Source organism: Podarcis melisellensis (assembly GCF_964234715.1).
Source record: "Podarcis melisellensis genome assembly, chromosome: 3".
In the NCBI taxonomy this organism is placed as follows: Eukaryota; Metazoa; Chordata; class Lepidosauria; order Squamata; family Lacertidae; genus Podarcis; species Podarcis melisellensis.
Genome location: NC_138530.1, coordinates 109,212,472 through 109,230,997, shown reverse-complemented (window position 1 = coordinate 109,230,997; position 18,526 = coordinate 109,212,472). Strand labels below are relative to the sequence as shown.

The 18,526-nt window shown below is 46.2% G+C and overlaps 1 protein-coding gene across 2 annotated transcripts in view; it reads right to left on the bottom strand.

The window, feature by feature from the left end:
* LOC309367264 (uncharacterized protein) overlaps positions 1-18,526 on the bottom strand; it is a 279,394-nt gene that overhangs the window by 57,768 nt on the left and 203,100 nt on the right. The gene's annotated exons all lie outside the window — the stretch shown is intronic.

Here is an 18,526-nt window from a genome sequence, read left to right as displayed (position 1 = left end):
GTGCTCCAGCAAGCTCCAGCTGAAAAAAAAGCACTGAACATGCGTGGACTGATGTGGACATATAACCAAAATAAAGTATAGTAAAAGCTATGGTTTTCCCAGTAGTGATGTATGGAAGTGAGAGCTGGACCATAAAGAAGGCGGATCACCGAAGAATTGATGCTTTTGAATTATGGTGCTGGAGGAGACTCTTGAGAGTCCCATGGACTGCAAGAAGATCAAAGCTATCCATTTTGAAGGAAATCACTGGAAGGACAGATCTTGAAGCTGAGGCTCCAATACTTTGGCCACCTCATGAGAAGAGAAGACTCCCTGGAAAAGACCCTGATATTGGGAAAGATGGAGGGCACATGGAGAAGGGGACGACAGAGGACGAGATGGTTGGACAGTGTTCTTGAAGCTACCAGCATGAGTTTGACCAAACTGCAGGAGGCAGTGGAAGACAGAAGTGCCTGGCGTGCTCTGGTCCATGGGGTCACGAAGAGTCAGACACGACTAAACAACAACAAACCAAAATAAAGCGTTAGGCAGCTGCACAAGACACACAGACACCACTCCAGAAAGAGTGTAGAGTCTGGACTGAGAGGAGTTGATCTATTTCTCCTCACCCTCTGGCAATGCTGTAGTTCTCACCAACCCTTTCCTCTCTGACAGTCACCCCAGGATGAAGGCTGCCATCAGAGTCAGACTGGGGGGAGAGTGACTGTGTTATGTACTGAGTTGAATAGGATTCAGAATGCAGCAGTCTGATTGGTCCCAGAACAATAGGGTCCAGAATGCAGCAGTCTGATTGGTCCACAGGAGCCACCCAATCCAGCTCCAAGTGGAAGTGAATCCGCAACCTGATTGGCCTACAGGTGAATCCCGGAATTAGCCAATCATGTGGGGCCCATTGTGTAAATAATGTATATAAAGCAGACATTCTGGGGGAACTTCCATTCCTCCTCACTACTATGAGCTGAATAAAGAGCCAGAAATCCACTCTTGACTCCGAGTATATTTCAGACTGGTTTGGTCGCACTGGGTGCAGAGCCTCGAGAGCACCACAACTATGATGTGGAATGGAAGGCAAGAGGCAGAGGGCACCAAAATTTGGCATTGCACAGGGCACTGCTGAAATTTAGGACTCCAGGGTCCACCACTGCTGCCATATTGGATTGCATGAGAGGGAAAATCAGCCACAAGGAGTAGAAGGATTTTCATTGGGACTGCAATTTGGGGGTGCGGAATTAACCCCCTCCCTACACATGACAAAGCTACAATTCCAATTGAGCCCCCACCCGTTTCACTGGAATTTAATACAATAAAAGCCCACAACATTAGTGTCTGTATTTATTTATAAAAACAGCATCTTTTAACTTCAAGGCAGAACAATCATTAAAAATGACTGGCTGCTTGAGAAAACGACTGCAGAGAACTCCACCAGGCCATTAAATATAATCACACACTTAATGCATCATCCTATTTGACCCTTACACCTTTGCTGATATCCCTGCCACCACCGCCATCAATAAAGTGTGCTCAGGGAAGAGAGGGCTGACAAATTGCACGCAAACCTCTGAACGCAGGAGAGCGTTTTTTATCAAGAGGCAGCCGAAACTCAAAGTTCACCAGAAGAGTAGCAAAGCTGATGTTCTTAAGTACTCCCGGAATGCAAACACTGCAGATCTGAGAGAGTTAATTTGGTCAGAATGCACTCTGGTAATGTTTATGTTCTAGATAAAGTGCCTACCATGTTGCAGCCTGCCCTTTTGACCCTATTTCCTCCTTGGTGTGCTCCGAGGAGAAAGTGATACTTAATTCCTGGTCTTTGCTTTTATAAGCTCCCAGAATGGAATAGGATTTCACCCCAACCCTTATCTGTATGATATGAATGGTAACAGGATGTTTATAACCAAGTTATCTTTGGGGAAAATGATTAAGTACAGACACAAGCTACTTCCACTTTGCAATGTGCCCAGCACCTACTGTGACTAGGGTTGGGTTGGTGTTGTTTTAAATATATATATATATATGGTTGGATAGTGTTCTTGAAGCTACCAGCATGAGTTTGACCAAACTGTGGGAGGCAGTGGAAGACAGAAGTGCCTGGCGTGCTCTGGTCCATGGGGTCATGAAGAGTCGGACACGACTAAACAACAAGAACAACAAAAATGCAAAAAGGTAGGATAAAAATTGAAAGAAGAGCTAGGCAGCAGTAATCAGACATCCTAGCTTGAAGTTGGACCTCAGACCAAGTGACAGAGGGTGGCTTCAAGGATTTTATCTTGTTTTCAAGACTCTCCCCAGGCCACAACCTCTCCCCAACCAAACTAAGTATGCACTTAGCATCTCTTGCCGGAGAACTGCAGAACCTTCTCCAAGATAGTGCTTCCATTACACAAGTCTTCAACCATCAATATTATTCTCACTGGAGAGAACTCTGGCTTTGCAGAAATTAGGGTTGTGTAGCGGGGCTCCGCGAGTGGCACTGGCGCCTAATGCTATGTCCATTATAGGAACAACACACACATAAAAAAAAAACACTTGTCACTGAGTACTATAAGTTTAAATCCCTATAACCTAGTCACTTTCCTTCTTTGTTAACTCCTATGCTACTCAAGCTGCAGAAGCCTCTAGTAGCTCCTTAAACAAAGTGGATGGCAATAGCAGACTTATCTCTCTACCGAAGTCCCCTAAGTTTCACAGGCCTTTTCATTTTGCTGCAGCTATTTCCACAAATTAAGGGCTCATCCACACTTTCCCCCATCTTGTTATTTGTGGGCACAGATCCATAAGGTTTTCTGCTGACCCTGCTGCTTTCCCCAGGGAAACCTTGTTTACCACTGAATCACACCAACATTGATAAGGTTTTCTGCAAATTGACATGTGTTGCAATTGAGCAGTAAACAGCAGGTTTCCCCAGGGAGAGCCGCGGAGCAAAGGACAGGCAGAAGGAAACAAGGAGAAACGTGGACAAACTCTAATTTATAATAATAATAATAATAATAATAATAATAATAATAATAATAATAATAATAATAAATTATTTATACCCCACCCATCTGGCTGGGTTTTCCCAACAAAACACTAAAATACAATAACTTACTAAACATTAAAAGCTTCCCTAAACAGGGCTGCCTTCAGATGTCTTCTAAAAGTTTGGTAGTAATTTTTCTCTTTGCCATCTGGTGGGAGGGCATTCCACAGGGCAGGTGCAACTACCGAGAGGGCCCTCTGCCTGGTTCCCTGTAACTTGGCTTCTTGCAGCGAGGGAACCGCCAAAAGGCCCTCAGCGCTGGACCTCAGTGTCCGGGCAGAATGATGGAGGTGGAGACGCTCCTTCAGGTATACTGGACCGAGGCCGTTTAGGGCTTTAAAGGTCAGCACCAACACTTTGAATTGTGTTTGGAAACATACTGGGAGCCAGTGTAGGTCTTTCAAGACTGGTATTATATGGTCTCAGTGGCCACTCCCAGTCACCAGCCGCATTCTGGATTAGTTGTAGTTTCCGGGTCACCTTCAAAGGTAGCCCCACATAGAGCGCATTGCAGTAGTCCAAGCGAGAGATAACTAGAGCACGCACCACTCTGATGAGACAGTCCATGGGCAGGTAGGGTCTCAGCCTGTGTACCAGATGGAGCTGATAAACAGCTGCCCTGGACACAGAATTGACCTGCACCTCCATGGATAGCTGTGAGTCCAGAACAACTCCCAGGCTGCGCACCTGGTCCTTCAGGGGCACAATTACTCCATTCAGAACCAGGGAGTCCTCCACACCTGCCCGCCTCCTGTCCCCCCAAAACAGTACTTCTGTCTTGTCAGGATTCAACCTCAATCTGTTAGCCGCCATCCATCCTCCAACCTCCAACCCTCCAATTTAGTGTGTGAACAACTCCCCTTGCATTAACAAAGGGCACCTTCCCTGAATATAAAAACAAATGCACAAATCATGTCAATTTCAATTGATACAATTGGTACATTTTCACTTGGGTGTATTTTATTGGATTGCGAAGATAAGCCCTAAGTGGTTGCTTGGTTTTCCGTCTGCCAGCATCCTTTCACACATCTACCTCTGAATAGCAGGTGCTCAGTATAAAGAACTGGGAAGAACTATTGGCTTCATGCCTCGCCCCATAATCTTCCCAGGAACCATGATTTGGAAATAGATCCTTGGATCAACACAACAAAGCTGCTCTTTTGTTAATTATTCACCAAGAGCCGGAGAACAGAAACCATTTCAAAGCTACCCAAACAGGCACACACGCTTCCCCTCTGATAAGTTGCATTTCATTTCTGGGAAGATGTCCATAGAAGAGCTAGGTAGTTGCTGAGACATCCTTTCATTGAATGCAATCACTTATGAATGTCCAGAAGGAGAACGCCCCTAGCAGTATGCCTCATTGTACATTTGAAACACGGAGAAAGCCCTGGAAGAATAAGGGTGTGGCAGCTCAATTGTAAAAAAACAACAGCCACAGCAAAACCCTCTGGGGAGTTAGTTCTACAATGTGGTCTGCATATTCCTTTTCAGCTGAGATTATGCTGCCAGTGGGAAAATGCACCTTTCCCCTCTTGGCTTCCAGCCAAAGAATTTAGCCTCATGTGACCTTTCGAATCTGCAATTCTTACAAGCTGGAGTTTACAACTCAATGTTTCCTGAATTGATTTTTCCTCCCTCATGCCTCCCTTCCCACTGAAGAACTGTCCTATTTATCCAAAGTCAGATAATGAGCAACATTTTGAAAACCTGGGTTATACTTTTACAGGATTGATGACGCGGTTTCGATCACGTTTGTTAACTTGCATTCCTATCACCAAGAATGTACAGTGGTACCTTGGGTTACATACGCTTCAGGTTATATACTCTTCAGGTTACGGACTCCACTAACTCAGAAATAGTACCTTGGGTTAAGCACTTTGCTTCAGGATGAGAACAGAAATCGTGCTCCGGCGGCGCAGCAGAGGCCCCATTAGCTAAAGTGGTGCTTCAGGTTAAGAACAGTTTCAGGTTAAGAAGAGACCTGAGGTACCACTGTATATTTAAATGGTTCTCCTGGGTAAGTTTCCAAATGACCTCTGCTTTAATATGGTGCACAGGCAAGGATTCTATACTCTTAAATGAATCAAGAAGTTCTTGCCTGACTTAAGTTCCATTGATTTGAAATGGGTGCTTGTGACTTACCATTAAACACTCCTTCCCCAAGTTACTCTGATGAAATTTGAGGTGCATCTCCCATGGCTACAGTAAAGCTTTTGATTTCTAAGTAAGTAGACACTTACATGTTTCCTGAAGAATTTCTAGTTTTATCCACATTCGGGGCCCGAATTTAAGCAGCTATGCAAATGTCAAATAGGAAAACCGCTAAACCATTTCTTTTCAGGTACACTTGTTTAGACGTGATGATCAGCTTACATGTGAGTTACCAAACTTACAATGCAATCTTATGTGTATGAAAGCTCAGTGTAGTATCTGCTTCACATGCAGAACACCCCAGGTTCCATCTTCTTGCATCTCCAGGTAAGACTTGGACAGGCTACCTGCCTGAAACCCTGATGCCAGTCAGTGTAGACAACACTGACAAAGATGGACCCTCAGTATAAGGCAGCTTCCAATGTTCCCGTGTTCTTGTATCTACATAAAAGAAAGCTCCATTTGGTTCAAAGGTGAAGAACTTGTGGCTCTTCAGATGTTGTTGGACTACAGTTCCTATCATTCCTGACACCTGGCCATGTTGGCTGGGCCTGACGGGAGCAACATTCAAAAGACAATCTCATTTAGTTCAATGGGACTTGCTCTCAGCCAGGTAAGTTTTCATAGGGTTGCAGACTTGGCCCACTGAATCAAACGATACTTTTGCAACACCAGCTGACCTGTAGGAACTTTGTTTAGTGATAAGACACGGAGGTCCAGCTCTGAGGGTCTTCTGGTGGTTCCCTCACGGCAAGAAGTGAGGTCACAGGGAACCAGGCAGAGGGCCTTCTCGGTAGTGGCGCCCGCCCTGTGGAACACCCTCCCATTAGATGTCAAGGATATCAAGAACTACAGAGACTTTTAAAAGACATCTGAAGCCAGCCCTGTTTCGGGAAGTTTTTAATGTTTGATGTTTTATTATGTTTTTATATGCGTAGGAAGCTGCCCAGAGTGGGCAGGGTATAAATAATAAAATTATTACTATTATTGTTGTTGTTGTTGTTTAGTCGTTTAGTCATGTCTGACTCTTTGTGACCCTGTGGACCGGAGCACGCCAGGCACTTCTGTCTTCCACTGCCTCCCGCAGTTTGGTCAAACTCATGCTGGTAGCTTCGAGAACACTGTCCAACCATCTCGTCCCCTTCTCCTTGTGCCCTCCATCTTTCCCAACATCAGGGTCTTTTCCAGGGAGGAGTCTTCTTCTTCTTCTTCTTCTTCTTCTTCTTCTTCTTCTTCTTCTTCTTCTTCTTCTTCTTCTTCTTCTTCTTCTTCTTCTTCTATGATGTTAGTAAGGTATCTAAATACCAGATTGATTCTTAACTGAGCCCTGCCAACCAAGCTATTTCCCCTTCCTCCAAACTGGGAAATAGTTCTACGACTACTACTACTACTACTACTACTACTAATAATAATAATAATAATACCCCACCCATCTGGCTGGGTTTCCCCAGCCGCTCTGGGCATCTTACAGCATATATCAAAACATAATAAAACAGCAATCATTAAAAACTACTATGTAGCTAATAACGATTCAGATTGAACCTGTCATGCTACAGGTGACATAATTGGGAAGGGGATGGGGCCTGATCCCTTGCCTAATGCACGCACGCCTAATGGCGCACACACCATTAGGCCTTACTGCCTTCCTTCCTCTCTCCTCCACTTGCCTCCAACCAAGCAGTAGTAATGGAAGCAGGTTGGGGGAGGGGGAGCTTGATGTGTTGGTGGGAGAGAACATTAAAGTCGCGGACGACTCTGGGGTTGTGCTGCTCATCTCGCTTTACTGGCTGAGGGAGCCGGGGTACAGCTTCCGGGTCATGTGGCCAGCATAACTAAGCCATTAGGTTGGCAGGAGCTGAGACCAAGAAATGGGAGTTACCCCATCATGGGGATTTGAACCACTGACCTTCTGATCAGCAAGCCCTAGGTTCTGTGGTTTAGACCACAGCGCCACCCTTGTCTCTTGCAAGCCATTACAAGAACATTACAAGCCAGCTAAAACAGTAATGCCATTCTGCAAACTGCAAAGTTTTGCAGCATTTCAGCCAAGCAGTATTTCTTAACTTCTGTTTTTTCCTTTGAGAATCCAGCCAAGGAAATGCAAAAAAATTAAACTATATATTAAATGCATTATAAACTCTCCGCCATCCAAGTATTACAAAGATCTTAGCTGACTGTAACTTGAACCCCAGCCTAACTCAAATCACTTATAACTAAACCACAAATATAGGGCTTTTAACTTTAGGCCTCCATGTATTGAGGTTGCCAGCTGACCATGCTTTGTGGGTGTTTTCTGTTGCAAAACTCGCCTTTTAAACTAACATTCTTTGTGTTTGGTTTTGGCCCAAGGTGTATTGTTAGGGGCGAGTAAAGAAACTGTTGGGAAACAACAGCAAAAAGGTCAAACAGCATTTCGTAAAATAGCTCCAGTCAACGAACGAATGCATTAATGTCTCCAGAGAAATACCATAGAAACTCTTGACCTCTGTCAATAATTCTCACAAGAAAAATATATATATTTAGGGAAAGGGAGCATGGCAAGGTTTCAACACCACAGTTCTGAACATCTAGAAATTTTGTCTAGTTTATTTTCTCAAAATTCATAGGGTCCCTGAGCTTGGGAGGTCACATTCCTGCAGTCCTTTTCAGATGATAACCCTGCAGGGGGAAATGCAAAGTATTTAGCAGTAACCAGACTGCAGATGCTGGGGATCATTAGGAAAGGGACTGAAAATAACAATGCAAATGCCTCATAAGATTATAGAAACCTGCAGCACAAGCGATGTCAACACACTAGGAACAGCATGTTCAGTTCTGATTGCTACATCTTGTAAATGATACTGCAGAGATGGAGAAGAGGCAGAAAAGGGCAGCCCAAATCCTCTGTGAATGAAAGTTGCAACGCTTGGGGATTTTTAATTTGTGGGAGGGAAGCAAGTAAAGGGGGCATGGGCATTGGCTTATATAACATTACACTATACAGGATTTCAATATAGAGAACTTTGTATGCTTTGTATAGCAGAGTCCGCAGTCATCCAAGGAAACTGAATTATGAAAATCTCAGGACAGACAAAAGAAAGTCGTTCACATGAAGCACATGGTTAAACTCTGGAACTCAGTGCCACAAGATGTAGTGCATTGTTGTTGTTGTTGTTTAATCTTTGTGACCCCATGGACCAGAGCACGACAGGCACTCCTGCCTTCCACTGCCTCCTGCAGTTTGGTCAAACTCATGCTGGTAGCTTCGAGAACACTGTCCAACCATCTCGTCCTCCATCATCCCCTTCTCCTTGTGCCCCCAATCTTTCCCAACATCAGGGTTTTTTTGCAGGGAGTCAACTCTTCTCATGAAGTGGCCAAAGCATTGGAGCCTCAGCTTCAGGATCTGTCCTTCCAGTGAGCACTCAGGGCTGATTTCCTTCAGAATGGATACGTTTGAACTTCTTGCAGTCCATGGGACTCTCAAGAGTCTCCTCCAGCACCATAATTCAAAAGCACCAATTCTTTGGCGATCAGCCTTCTTTATGGTCCAGCTCTCACTTCCATATATCACTACTGGGAAAACCATATCTTTAACTATACGGACCTTTGTTGGCAAGGTGATGTCTCTGCTTTTTAAGATGCTGTCTAGGTGTGCCATTGCTTATGTAATGCATGAAGTAAAGTTAAAGGGACCCCTGACCATTACGTCCAGTCGTGACCGACTCTGGGGTTGTGGCGCTCATCTCGCTTTACTGGCTGAGGGAGCTGGCATACAGCTTCCAGGTCATGAGGCCAGCATGACCAAGCTGCTTCTGGCAAACCAGAGCAGCACACGGAAACGCCGTTTACCTTCCCGCTGGAGCCGTACCTATTTATCTACTTGCACTTTGTGCTTTCGAACTGCTAGGTTGGCAGGAGCAGGGACCGAGCAACGGGAGCTCACCCCGTCGCAGGGATTTGAACTGCCAACCTTCTGATCGGCAAGTCCTAGGCTCTGTGATTTAACCCACAGCGCCACCCGTGTCCCATGTAGTGCATACCCTTCAACATTTCTCTGAAATGTTACCTTTGCTACCTTTGCTGCCCCTTCCTTCCCCATCCCTTTTCATGGAGGAGCTCTTATGCCGTTCCTGACCCTTGGCTACGTTTCCTTTCAGAAGTTGCAATCCTTTTTACTTAAGGGTAATTGGCAGCAGAATACATTTTGTTCTGCGCAGTGTTAAAAATGGGTACTTTGTTTTGCCAACCTTCCTGAACTTCCTTTCACTTCAGCAAAGGAGCACAACATTTGTTTAAGAAAGAAATATTGTCTTCAGTGGGAAATGTATTCCATGTGTGTTATGATTTATATCATGACAGAGCTTTCCTAACATACAATCTTGTTATTCACAGTATGGGGATATATATATATATATATATATATATATATATATGCAGGTTTTGGTGTCCTCGGGTGTCTTCCCGTGTAAAAGTTGGGGTGTCTAGGCGACGTTTCGACGAGGTCTCACTCGTCATCTTCAGGCTGGTGCTTTCGGCTTCTTGTTACTGGAACAGAGCAGGATCTCAGTGTTTGAGTTCCTATAAATACTGTTGAGGGGGTGTGGTGTATAGCCTCCAATGTTCTGGGCAGAGAGGAAGTTCCCAGGCTAGTGTGCCTTTTCTTCTTTTGTTCCTTAATTACTTGAGGGATATCTTGAGTGATTTCTTGAGTGATATCCTGAGTACCACTTAGGTGGGTCATTAGGTGTGGATTAGTTGCTAAAGTCTTTGTGTCTTGACCTCTTGAACTTTGTGAAGAGTTTTTCTGAGAAGATGGCTGTACTGCACTTAGTTGTGCTCTGGCTTGGCTTCGTGTATAGGGGCGAGCTGTGGTTTTGTGGCCTGTGTCAGCCAGATCTGTGTAGGGATTGCAGGGGGGTGCAGCATCCGGAGGTGCCACCATGGTTTGGCTACTGGATGGTGTCTGTAATTTATCTGTGGAGAGGGTCTGGGTTTGGGTCTGGTGTGGTTGATTGGTGATGGCGTTCTGTGTGCCTCTGGATCTGGTGTCAGTTTTTGTGGGGAGGGCTAATTTCCAGATGTCTGGCAAGCGGGATGTGTCGTCACGCTTGTTCATGTTGTGAGGGTGTTTCTCTATCTCGATGGCTTCCATGATTATTCTCTTGTGGTGATGTTCCATGTTAAAGAGCAATTTGGAATCTGCAAAATTAATTTCGTGTCCTGTTTCTTTCATGTGTTGGAAAAGAGAGGAAGTTTTTTCTTCTTTTTCTTCTTAGCAACTAATCCACACCTAATGACCCACCTAAGTGGTACTCAGGATATCACTCAAGAAATCACTCAAGATATCCCTCAAGTAATTAAGGAACAAAAGAAGAAAAGGCACACTAGCCTGGGAACTTCCTCTCTGCCCAGAACATTGGAGGCTATACACCACACCCCCTCAACAGTATTTATAGGAACTCAAACACTGAGATCCTGCTCTGTTCCAGTAACAAGAAGCCGAAAGCACCAGCCTGAAGATGACGAGTGAGACCTCGTCGAAACGTCGCCTAGACACCCCAACTTTTACACGGGAAGACACCCGAGGACACCAAAACCTGCATTCCTGTACCCGTGAAAATCTACGAAAGCATATATATATATATATATATATATATATATATATATATCTCCCCATAATTTTAAGTTGTAGAAATGATAAATTTAGATAATTTGTATGAAAAACTCCCACAAGCATTTGATTTCCTTAATAAATCCATAGGAGATGTCAACAGGCTGGTTTATATATGAAACTTTAGGATAAATACAGCATGTCTAATTGAAAAGTCCATCTCCATCAAACACCCTGAGCTGAGCTTGAGAATGAAAGATGGAGGCTTTATTTAATGCAGGCTGCCCTTGCTGTCACAAATACTATCCTTCTGTCTCCTTCACCATCTCAGCTCCCTATTCCCCAAGTGGTCTTAAAGGGGGTGGGGTGGGGAATAAATAAAAGATGACAGTTGAAAAAGTTGGTATCTGTGCAGCGGTTTAACCTCCTTATGTTCCAAAGTGTTAATCCTACTGCACTTAACAGGATGGAAGTTGGAATCCCTGCTGTACTTGCTGGCCACAGTTCAGAATTTACCACCAAGGCAATAAGCTCACAGTTGGGAATGTTTTTGAGGAGGGAAGGCCGTGAGCAAAGGGGTCACGTCACAGGGTCATTCTTTCTATCACCAGAGGATGAGGCCACAATCATCACAAGAGATAAGGATGAAAGGAGAAAGGGGAAGCAGATAGATTTTTGCAGACCAAAAGGGGGGAAACAGGACCCCCAAACACGATCACATGTTTTCACAGCATCTGGTATTTCCCTTGTGATATAAAACTTGGCAAAGAAGTGCGAGAAAATCAACGGCCAGACCCACTGGAGTTCCCTGGCCGCAGTAACTTTTCACATAGCTTCACAATAGTTATAGAAGTAGCAGAATCGGGCCTTGGGGCAGCGGCAGAGGAGTTGTTTACAAGTACAAGCTAAGTGATGCCAGGCCCCTGTAGTCAACACCAAGTCCCTGGACTTAAAAGGATGAGAATGAAGGAACATAAATGACCTTAGGAGGACAGAAGATGTCACAAAGGAGATGCGCAACAGGTGTCAATTCCCCCAGCACACTGCTTTTCGTAAGCTTTTGCCAGTACAGTGCTACCTCAGGTTATATATGCTTCAGGTTACATACACTTCAGGTTACAGACTCTGCTAAACCAGAAATAGTGCTTCAGGTTAAGAACTTTGCTTCAGGGTGAGAACAGAAATCGTGCTCCGGCAGCGCGGCGGCAGCTGGAGGTCCCATTAGCTAAAGTGGTGCTTCAGGTTAAGAACAGTTTCAGGTTAAGAACGGACCTCCGGAATGAATTAAGTACTTAACCAGAGGTACCACTGTAATGGCTTCATATCTCTACCGTTATCTCAGATAACCGAAAATCCTCAAGCCTGATCATTCCCAATTACTACTCATGGGCTCCCCTGGTTCAAATAATAGGTGTGTGGGCTCTGATCCAGAGTGGAACTGCAGCAGAGGGCAAAGGGTTAACACCGCGCCACCCTCTCCTCCAAGTTGCCAGTCTGAATGGGGGGGGGGTGCAGACTGGCCTCTGCTATTTACTAATGGCGTCCCATATGGTTTGGCCCCAAGATGATCGTGTCCGGTACTTCAGAAGCATGTGGCCAAACTATGCAACGCTCATCTGATGTGAGTACTAAAAAAGGCATCAATGTAAGAAAAGACAAAATATAAAACCAAATTACAGTCTGCACCGTTTTAATTTAGAACCACACTGCAGCTGTTAGAAAAGGGACGGATTTCCTTCTTCCCACACAGTCCTAAATAAAATTGGTGCCACTGACCCTCTTTTCCTTCCAGCATATGTAGGAAAGTGTCATGCTGTCATCGTTGTGCAGTTCAAACATGCCCCAATAACTAGGAATTAATACATGGGATGGGGACGCAGGTGGCGCTGTGGGTTAAAGCCTCAGCGCCTAGGACTTGCCGATCGAAAGGTTGGCGGTTCGAATCCCTGCAGCGGGGTGCGCTCCCGCTGCTCGGTCCCAGCGCCTGCCAACCTAGCAGTTCGAAAGCACCTCCAGGTGCAAGTAGATAAATAGGGACCGCTTACCAGCGGGAAGGTAAACGGCGTTTCCATGTGCGGCTCTGGCTCGCCAGAGCAGCGATGTCACACTGGCCACGTGACCCGGAAGTGTCTCCGGACAGCGCTGGCCCCTGGCCTCTTAAGTGAGATGGGCGCACAACCCCAGAGTCTGTCAAGACTGGCCCGTATGGGCAGGGGTACCTTTACCTTTACCTAATACATGGGATACAGCCCAATACAGGCACAGCAATACCATGGAATTCTGCTTGGTGGATCCTTGACTCTGGTTTCCTCAAAGCTATGCAATCCACTTTTGTGACTACATCCAGTGTGGCACGAGGACATCTCTGGGCCATACTAGGTCCCATTCAGACTTCTCAGGTGATAGGATGCCACACTCAACGCATCTATCCTGAGGTCCCACCAGAACCTGCTGAAATAGTGGCAGATTCCAATAAGTGCCTTTTCCCTGTTCCATATGTTTGGGAGCTGTTCTCATGTTACTTCATTTTGATAGAATGTGGGTCATCGCATCAATATGATGCTGCCTACAAAAATAAACCTCAAAGTCATCTCACAATCAAGTACACAGCTGCAGTACGGACACTGTCTAATGAAAGCAAACTCCATATGGCAGGTGTTGCTTTTTACAGACCTATGGTGAAAAGTACTTGAACAATGTCAGACAAAGAAACAGGCTCATCACCAGCACCCTTCTCCTCCACCATTTCTGTTTGAGTCCCTACACAGAAATATAATTCCATGCAGGCGCCTGCCTAAATATGGTTCTTATTCTGCAAAACACCAGCACAAAAGTGAGCAAAATAAAATAAAAGCTATATCTATATACGGAAGGAGAAGTGGCAATCCATGACAACTGTACGTCTGAAATGATGAAGGATTAAGAAGTCTGAGCTTCATTGGCAGAGCTAGCCTAGTATCAGGCAAATCTACTGGAGAATATCATATACAAAACTACCCCACCATGTACACATACCAGACAAGAGAACACCAACAGAAAGATTACACTGGTGCCCTTCTTCAAAAATCTCTTTCTTTTAGCACCCAAATGCTAGGAGGAAAAGATTTGCATCCTGCAATTGGAGTAGGTTAAGCAAAATGAGACAGCATTTATACCACAAGCTGCTACACCAGTCACACCAGGGTAAAGAAAGAAATGAAAGACACCTTTATGCCAGAGCTCAAGGCATAAGTTTGGCAAAGTTTAACGCATGGGGGGGGGGGGAGAATGCAAGAGGAGGCCATTGAACCTGCCATTCACACCAGTTCTATATGAGACGGATGAATCTTCCAAAACCACACACACACAGCAGCAGGCTGTTTCCTGCTTCTTGGAAAGCGTGTTCTCCTTCATGGAGAGCACGTGTTGCGGTGGGGGCTGCCAGGACACTCCAAAGTTGGTGGGCGCGCTAATTGATTGTTGGCCACTGATGCGATTGGGGCTTCCCTTGTTGTTGGGAAGAAGTTAATGTTGCCATTTATTGATTGACAGCCAGAAATAGTAAAACTCCTTGCACGAGGCTAGGGCTTCCTCTTTTCACCCGTGCAGTGGATTGCCCGTCCCTCCCTCCCTAGAATAGGGTTGTTCGCTTTGACCTTGCTATGTCTGTCATGGGGTCGTCTGCTTTGGAGCGGGGGCCTGGTAGGAATTTGTCCATCTGGCTGATTGGCTGGGGCCATTTGGTTTTTTGCCTACTGCGTAGCAAATCGTCACAACTTGTAAGGTTCGCGGTTAGGCATTGGTTTATGGTTTGGTTGGTTGAGGGGCATGGATTGGCTGTGCCTGCCCCTCTAATGCTGCTGCTGCAAGGGATTCCGTTAAAGGAATTGGGGGCTAACTATTGCTAGTCCACTCTGTCAAGGGGGCTCGGGCCATAGCAATGAGCTCCTGGTTGCATTTGGGGTGAGGGCAGGTTCCCTGCTCCGCGTAACCCCCAAGTGTATTCCCCCATTCTGACTTTCGCATCGTGCGGAATGTCAGTCTGTCCCCCATGGTGGGGGCAGATAGTCGCAACCAATGCCTAAGCAACCACTCACAAATTTGTATTTTAATAAAGTTGTGGCCAAAATTATGCCAAAAATCTTAAACAAAAATTTCTGTGTGATGTGTGAGTTATTGGGGTGGACCTGGGGACCTCGACACGCAAAAGCTCCATATTGATACTTTGCTTTTTTCTGTAAGCTTCTTTAAGGATCTTGGAATATGCAAAGATGTGGTTTAAGCAGAGTCATCTTCTTCTTTGGTGATCACTCATAGTAGCCGAGTAAGATTGTCTTCCATAAGCACGGTTTTAACAATGAGTCCGTAAGTGACTGTGGAGGCCAATTCTGGATCCACACATCCTTCCACAGTGGGGACATTGGTTTGTGGGCGGGAGTTGATCACGGTGTGGATTTGCCAAGCGTGCCTTCCTCTTAGCACGTTTCTCCCTTGGGTCCTGAGTTTGAGTGTCTTCAAAGCCCAAGGCTGTTCTCCAATTGGAGCGCTCGCAGGCCAGTGTTTCCCAGTTGTTGGTGTTTGTGTGTGTGTGTGTGTGTGTAAGAGTGTGTTTATTTACTATGATGGCTGTATGTCTGGCTCGCCATTCTTCCACTATAGGAGAGTAAGCTAACTGATCAACCGAAGAAAGGCCATTATGCAGTTACAAAAATGTGTAATGGAAAAAAAGGGAATTAATTGGAAAAAGCTGTATTGCAATCTCAGTGTGGACATCAAACCCTACATACATTAAGCAAAATAGAAACATCGCTACCCGACCCCACCCCCACCCATCTTCCCCCCCCACCCCTTTTCTTCCTAATGTCTCAACAAATGAAACTGATTTGTAAAAATGTTACATGGAAAAAAATACAAGAGACATTACACATACTTCTGTAAATCAAGAAAATCTTTAATAAAAATAATGGCCAACCAGATGTCTGTGTTTACACCACTTGACACACACATTTACAGTGCATACTATCTGAAATTAAAAGTGAGATAGAGAGGTGTTGCTGCTCACCCATATGGGAAACAGACCATACAGAGCTCATTGGCTTGGCATTTTGTTGTTGTGGTTCGAGGACCCGACCCCCGCGAAGTAAAATGAAGACACAGGGACACGTGATATAAGGTTAATGGGCTAGAAAAGGCCACAACTTTATTGATTACAGCAATGAAAAGGTATTGGCTTAGGCATTGGATCGCGAAACAAGTGGGTTTATTCACCAGGGGTTCATCACCAGTTGATGCTAATCCAACTATAGGCTCACCCCTGATGTCACCGAGGGTCGTGCCATGGCCTCCCGCCAAGCAGGCTTCGGACGGAATACACGACCGCCAGATTCCATTAACGGAATACCCCTAGAAATTGAAGGCATAGGCGATGGCCACACCTAGCACTTCAACACACCACAACACATTATTCCAATGCCTAACCTACCCACCAATACCACCAAAAAGTTGTGACGATTGCTACGAGGTAGGCGAAAAAACCAAAAAGCCTAATGCCAAATGGAAAAACTCCTACCAGGCCCCCCGGGCAACCGGGGCGACCAACCTAAGGTCCATAGCAAGGCCAATGACCTAAGCCCTAACTCAAAGGGAGTGGAGGGTGGGTGACTCGCTCAGGACGACAAAGAGAAATGAGGCCGGGGGGGAGGCTGGCACTGCAGCATAAAGGCTGCTGGACACGCCCCCCCATGGCACCTGGTTGGATGGCCACCGGGGGGGGGCGTGAGTGCCAGCCAGGTGAGCTGGAGGCAGGGGCAACGCCCCCTGCTAGGAGCGGTGCTCGGGCTCCCGTCCACAACCACTCCCCTCTCTTTCAGGGAGGAGAGTCTTTGTGGTTCGAGGACCCGACCCCCGCGAAGTAAAATGAAGACACAGGGACACGTGATATAAGGTTAATGGGCTAGAAAAGGCCACAACTTTATTGATTACAGCAATGAAAAGGTATTGGCTTAGGCATTGGATCGCGAAACAAGTGGGTTTATTCACCAGGGGTTCATCACCAGTTGATGCTAATCCAACTATAGGCTCACCCCTGATGTCACCGAGGGTCGTGCCATGGCCTCCCGCCAAGCAGGCTTCGGACGGAATACACGACCGCCAGATTCCATTAACGGAATACCCCTAGAAATTGAAGGCATAGGCGATGGCCACACCTAGCACTTCAACACACCACAACACATTATTCCAATGCCTAACCGCCACCCGAGCTAAAGGCTCGCCGCCAATACCTTCAACGCTGCAACCAATCCCAGATGCTTCTGCTGATGCTAGCTAACCAAATGTCGTTCCCCAGATCCGATAAGTAGACGCCGTCATTCCGGTATAAAGCTTGGTCGCCGATCCGGATACGGTCATGATAAATGACTCGGCCATACATAAAGCGCACCCAACGGGCTACCGCCCGATTTACGAGTTTCCTGGTTCTTTCAATGGCCATACAGCTTTGCGCACTGCGCCAAACAGTTCTTTTCAAGAAGCAGGACCAGAACACCGTTGTTCTGGGACACAAGGCTGCAAATGCATTCAAGTCTCTTTTTATGCTCCACAACAAGTCCACACTCCTTCTGTTGGCGAGGTCATTCTCCCCAAATGAATTGCAAGGATGTTGGGAGGGCCGCACTTGGCTACTTTCTCCCACAGCAATGGCATAAGCTCCTCCCAACGCATGCCTCTTGTCGAAAACCAGGAAACTCGAACACCATGTGGAAGGCCAAGATTGTGTGCAAGGCCGCAGCTCACCGCTTGTACGCGGTCAAATGAACTATACTGTGGACGCAACTCCACACGCTTCTCCTGAGCATAGCTGGGGGTAAAAGACAGAAAAGAAAAGGCGGATAAGTAGGGTAAAGCGCTGCAGGTCGCATATTAGACTTATAAGCATTGGATTTCCCACCGGCCCATTTCTTTGATCCTGTCCGCCGGTAGCCCCAGGTGCGTGGTTGCGGAGCCAATCCTAAATGAGTGTGCAGCGTACTCCTGGGAGGATAGACCACAAGCCTCAATAGCCTTGCGAAGTACTCTGGTGAATTGGTGCCTCAACAAGGGTGACCCATCTTCATGGACCAGAAACGGACCCGGGCTGGGCGGTCTGAGGTAGAGGTACCGCATAGTGTCCTCTACCAAGCATGGGCCCTGCTGTGCCGACGCCGTGAGCTTAACTAGGACACCCTTACCAGCCTGATCAGTCTTGGACTGACATATACGCACTGTCATGTTAGAATCGGACAACTGCACGTCCTCGCACAGGACAGTTGGACCTCGTGCACTAACTTCAAACACCACCTCACCAACTCTAAGCGCGCCAAAAAGGCGATAGCGTAGCAAATTGACCTGAGTTTTATGCGTATCTGTGATAACAACTCGGAAGGAATCGGCTTACGGCCCTCGGCCCTGTGAGGTTGTAACCTGCCCCAACCCTCAATGGCTCTACGGATCAAGAAGTCGCTACCCGGGTCATGAGCAAATGTAGCATTTGAAAAGAAGCTGATGGCGGCTACATGAATCTTTAACGTTTTAGGAGCACGTCCCAGATCATAGAGATGGGAAAGGTACTGCAAGACATCGTCAGAGGTAGGAGGTACGTCATGTGAGAGCCCAGATAACCCAGACCTGAAACCAAGGAAATCACACCAGGCCTTCTTGTAGGACCTGAGAGTGGAGGGTGCCACGGACGCCAATACTCCCTGTATCACTTGCGTCTCCCACGTTCCACAGGTGCTCCAGAAAGG